Genomic DNA, 6,077 nt, shown 5'->3' on the forward strand with positions numbered 1-6,077 from the left:
AAATTTTGAAAGAATAGTTTTCCTTATATGAAAAATAAGGATTTTGTTTCGTTATTTGTTATTCATGATTTTGGCCAGGTCAGTAACAAAGTAGGAAATCATTTGTTTCGTTTAAGTGCTTGTTGTTTTGGTTACAGGACATTGTTGCTTATATTACGTGCGGAAATAGAAACAGAAGGTAGATATGTGTTGCTTAATGGTATATAAAGAATTCATGTGAATTTGTTTTTGTTTTCGGGAAAAGGATATAGGGGTATACTGTAGTTTACTATGATTTTGAACATTGTTCTTTATGTAGATGGAAAAATAAGAAAGAATGTTACAGCAAGGGTATGGATGTCCAGGATCTGCTGGCAGTAACTGAATTTACCTATGCTACCAGTGCAGACCAAGATTAGCCAGCACATCCCTGCCATCTGATCATAGTCTGCACTGTTTGCTATTTAGTCAGTACATATTTTGAAAATATATCTGAAAATCAGGAATCATTTTGATGGGACAAGTCCATTTAAAATCTATTATTGTAGGTAAAAAGCTTTAATGAGTCATTGGAAGATAGAATTGTTACATATGAAAGTTTCAGCTTTGTATAGATATCCTTTGGATATTTCTGGTTTGATTTCCAGCAGACGGACAAAAGTATGAATTTGTAAAGCTTCAGTTGTCAACATCCAAAAGGAAAAAAATAGATCAGATTTTTCAAAATAAAGCCTTGTCATTGGTCTTTTTTCGAATTAATTCTAAATCAGCAGCCAATCAAATTACATATTTTCTTAAGACTGGTTAACTTTACTAAAAAAGATAATTTAGGGGTCCAGTCTTAGGGAGTAAGAAGTCTTGGACTGTATCACCAGGTGTCGTAATGAGTTCATTTCAGTTTTGCCATCCCATTACCTTTCGTTTTGTGACCTGTTTCTTTTTATGTATAATGTTATTGTTTAATGCTCAATTTCGTTTAGTCCTCCAAAAGATTGTTGTCATTACAGTTTTCTGTAAAACTGTCATTTTTGGGGATACTTTTATCTACATTTTATGTACATATGGGGGCATGTTTTTGTATGTTTTCAGACATTTGGGGAAAAATTTGAACATTGTGCATACTATAATATGTGTTGGGGATGTGTGTGTGTGTATTTTTATTAAGGTGTACAGATTACAAAATTTGTTATGTATGAACTGAAATCAAATGGATTCTTAATTTTTGCTTTGAAAATAAAGGGATGAGTAGGAACATAAACGTTCTATTGAATTGTTAATAAAATAAGCATGTTACATAGATGTTAAGTTAAAATGAAAGGCTTTCATAAATTGCTGATTTTCTTTTTGTTCTGTTTGACAGATTTATATATATTGTATTATTATTTGGTAATTTAGATTTTTTATTAATTGTTGCATGACTAGACCTTTGTGAAAGCCAAAATGGCTTATCAGGCAGATGAATTACATATGGTAAAATCTTCGTTGATACTTGAAGGGTATGAAATTTTGAAAAACTGAAATTTTAAATATGTAATATTATTTTAGAAAATTTATATAAGTTATTGTAAATGTGATTTACATTTTCCCTGGAATTTATATATTTATAATTCAAGTACAGTGGCATAGATTTATTACAGTTAAACCTGTTTTAAAGACCACCCCTCAGAAAGGTCACCCTGTAGATAAAGGCCACCCTTCAACAACCCTTCATTGGTCAAATATAACTGAGTAACCTCCAAATATAGGCCACTTGTTTATAAAGGCAATGTTCAGTTTCTCCTTTTAGACATCTCCGTTCACGGGTTTGACTGTATATTGTTTGACTTATTAAGTTTCCTTGAAGAGACAGTTAATGATTCTGTCACCTACAAATAGTTTTCTACCCTGTAGAATCTCTTGTTTTATAATAACCTTAGATAATTATTTATATATAATAACTTTGAAAAAAAAAATGTTATTAACTAAAGTGCTTTTTAAATTATTCTTATTGGTTCTTTAATTCTTTTACCCTTATCCCGCTGATGGTCACAGAATCTACTTATGTGACCAGTGCAGATCAAAATCAGCCGGCACATAGGTGCTGTTTGTTCATGGTCTGCATTGTTGGCTAGTTGGTCAGGACATAATTATTCTGAATTTTTTGCCTAAAAATGGTGAATGGTTTTGTCCAGATTGAAAGATGGACAAGTCCATTTAAGATATCTAGGGTGGTAAGGGTTAAAAGTAATTTTTGTGATATTATTGTTCTAAATTATTGTACAAATGTATCATTTTATTTTGTAATAGTGGCATTATTTTTGTACTTTCTTGAAAAGAAAAATACAGTAAAAAAAAGCAAACAAACCAATCATGAAGTAGTGGACATAGATTGTAAGTTAATGTGTGAGTTATGAAGCAGTTTTTGTGTTATTTTTAAGTCAACAACCATATGATAAAGTAGTTTCATATACAGTCCAGTTGTAAGTATTGAAGTATTTTACATGCCAAATATAATTTAAAAAGTCAATAGTGAAATCAGTTGTTAGTAAATACAAATCATGAAGTAGTTTACATGTCATTTGTTAGTAAACATCCAATCATGAAGTTTTAACAAAGAATGTCAACTGCTTCAGGGGTAATGAGTAATATTTAGCTACAGATTTATACATAAGCCACTTGAATTTATGGAAATATAATATATATTCATTATTCTTTAGTAGTTTTTCTTGAATGATATCTAGTACAGACAAAAAAAAAACAACAAAAATAAGAATACAGACATCTTGTGGATTACAGCCTCAATATAGCTTTATACCTTTTGAACAGTCAACATTTTTAATTTGAAATAGTTTGCAATCTTTTCCTGCAGTCAATTGAGTGCGAGTTTGTAGGAGTGTAGTTAACAAAGTATCCTTATCAAAACCAGTTGTGGGTTGTGATTAATAAACATGCTTAATAAATAAGAAAAAAATTTCTTTAAGGCCAAAGAAAAATAATTTTGTTTCAGCTTGCGCTATGTACTAGTACCCTCTTTTTTTATTGGCCTTTCCTGTTGTTTTTCCCCCCAAATTTTATCTTTGCAATATATATGTTAAAAAAGATAAGTTAAACATAAAATAAATGGAAAAAGAAATTCCTCTAACTACACTCTTTATTGGCAGAACGGAAATCAGAAAAAAACTGTTATTTTATTGGCGTTGTAAAGATTTCATGATTTTGGAAAAAAAGGTTACTCTAAAGTTATTTTACTGATTGAAAATGCTTTGAACGAATGCACTTTGAAAACTCTATGATTGGCTGTCAATTGATGTCATAAGCTTGAATGGTAGATAGTTATTTTAATATTGAAGGTTTTAATAATGCTTCTACTTTATATTCTATATTTTTTTAAAGTTGAAAATTATATAAAAAATCTATTTTTATACCTTTGGCATTTTAAACTGATTATTCATTTTTCTATTAGGTTTTTTATATACGATTTTTTTATTACAAGTATTTTTGTTTCACTTTTTTTCTTCCTTTTTTTGCTATTGTTTGTTTTTCCTTTTGTAATATTGAAAACACTAGTTTGTTGTAATTGATCTTAAAAATATAAATCTAATGCTGTATAATATTAACCAAGATGTTTTTTTATTGAAAATGATAAGTTTTTTTATTAGCTCACCTGTCACAAAGTGACAGGGTGAGCTTTTGTGATCGCTTTTCGTCCGGCGTCCGTCCGTCGTCCGTCCGTCCGTCCGTAAACTTTTACTTTAAATGACATCTCCTCATAAACCACTAAGCCAATTTCATCCAAACTTCACAGGAATGTTCCTTTGGTGGTCACCTTTAAAAATGTTCAAAGAATTTAATTCCATGCAAAACTCTGGTTGCCATGGCAACCGAAAGAAAAAACTTTAAATATCTTCTTTTAAAAAACCATAAGAGCTAGAGCTTAGATATTTGGCATGAAACATCTTCTAGTGAGTGTCTACCAAGTTTGTTCAAATAAAAGCCCTGGGGTGAAAATTGGCCCCGCCCCGGGGGGTCATTGATTTTCCCTATATGCATATAGTAAAAACTTAAAAAATCTTCTTTTAAAGAACCCAAAGAGCTAGAGCTAAGATATTTAGCATGAAACATGTTCTAATGGGTGTCTACCAAGTTTGTTCAAATAAAAGCCCTGGGGTGAAAATTGGCCCCGCCCCGGGGGTCATTGATTTTCCCTATATGCATATAGTAAAAACTTAAAAAATCTTCTTTTAAAGAACTCAAAGAGCTAGAGCTTAGATATTTGGCATGAAACATCTTCTAGTGAGTGTCTACCAAGTTTGTTCAAATAAAAGCCCTGGGGTGAAAATTGGCCCCGCCCCGGGGGGTCATTGATTTTCCCTATATGCATATAGTAAAAACTTAAAAAATCTTCTTTTAAAGAACCCAAAGAGCTAGAGCTAAGATATTTAGCATGAAACATGTTCTAATGGGTGTCTACCAAGTTTGTTCAAATAAAAGCCCTGGGGTGAAAATTGGCCCCGCCCCGGGGGTCATTGATTTTCCTTATATGCATATAGTAAAAACTTAAAAAATCTTCTTTTAAAGAACTCAAAGAGCTATAGCTTAGATATTTGGCATGAAACATCTTCTAGTGAGTGTCTACCAAGTTTGTTCAAATAAAAGCCCTGGGGTCTAAATTGGCCCCGCCCCGGGGGGTCATTGATTTTCCCTATATGCATATAGTAAAAACTTAAAAATCTTCTTTTAAAGAACTCAAAGAGCTAGAGCTTAGATATTTGGCATGAAACATCTTCTAGTGAGTGTCTACCAAGTTTGTTCAAATAAAAGCCCTGGGGTCAAAATTGGCCCCGCCCCGGGGGGTCATTGATTTTCCCTATATGCATATAGTAAAAACTTAAAAAATCTTCTTTTAAAGAACCCAAAGAGCTAGAGCTAAGATATTAAGCATGAAACATGTTCTAATGGGTGTCTACCAAGTTTGTTCAAATAAAAGCCCTGGGGTGAAAATTGGCCCCGCCCCGGGGGTCATTGATTTTCCCTATATGCATATAGTAAAAACTTAAAAATCTTCTTTTAAAGAACTCAAAGAGCTAGAGCTTAGATATTTGGCATGAAACATCTTCTAGTGAGTGTCTACCAAGTTTGTTCAAATAAAAGCCCTGGGGTCTAAATTGGCCCCGCCCCGGGGGGTCATTGATTTTCCCTATATGCATATAGTAAAAACTTAAAAAAATCTTCTTTTAAAGAACCCAAAGAGCTAGAGCTAAGATATTTAGCATGAAACATGTTCTAATGGGTGTCTACCAAGTTTGTTCAAATAAAAGCCCTGGGGTGAAAGTTGGCCCCGCCCCGGGGGTCATTGATTTTCCCTATATGCATATAGTAAAAACTTAAAAATCTTCTTTTAAAGAACTCAAAGAGCTAGAGCTTAGATATTTGGCATGAAACATCTTCTAGTGTGTGTCTACCAAGTTTGTTCAAATAAAAGCCCAGGGGTCAAAATTGGCCCCGCCCCGGGGGGTCATTGATTTTCCCTATATGCATATAGTAAAAACTTAAAAAATCTTCTTTTAAAGAACCCAAAGAGCTAGAGCTAAGATATTTAGCATGAAACATGTTCTAATGGGTGTCTACCAAGTTTGTTCAAATAAAAGCCCTGGGGTGAAAATTGGCCCCACCCTGGGGGGTCATTGATTTTCCCTATATGCATATAGTAAAAACTTAAAAAATCTTCTTTTAAAGAACTCAAAGAGCTATGGCTAAGATATTGAGCATCAAACATGTTCTAATAGGTGTCTACCAAGTTTGTTCAAATACAAGCCCAGGGGTCAAAATTGGCCCCGCCCCGGGGGTCATTGATTTTCTTTATGTGTTTAGCAAAAACTTTAAATCTTCTTTGAAAAAACCCAAATAGCTAGAGTTTAGATATTAAGCATGAAACATCTTCTAGTAAGTGTCTACAAAGTTTGTTCAAATAAAAGCCCTGGGGTCAAAACTGGCCCGGCCCCAGGGGTGTCATTGTTTTTAACTATATGTGTATAGTAAAAACTTTAAAAAAATCTTCTTTTAAAAAGCCCAATGAGCTAGAGCTTAAATGTTTAGCATGAAACATCTTCTTATGGGTG

This window comes from Ruditapes philippinarum, unplaced genomic scaffold (assembly GCF_026571515.1).
Source record: "Ruditapes philippinarum isolate M1 unplaced genomic scaffold, ASM2657151v2 ctg2627_1_1_1_1, whole genome shotgun sequence".
NCBI lineage: Eukaryota > Metazoa > Mollusca > Bivalvia > Venerida > Veneridae > Ruditapes > Ruditapes philippinarum.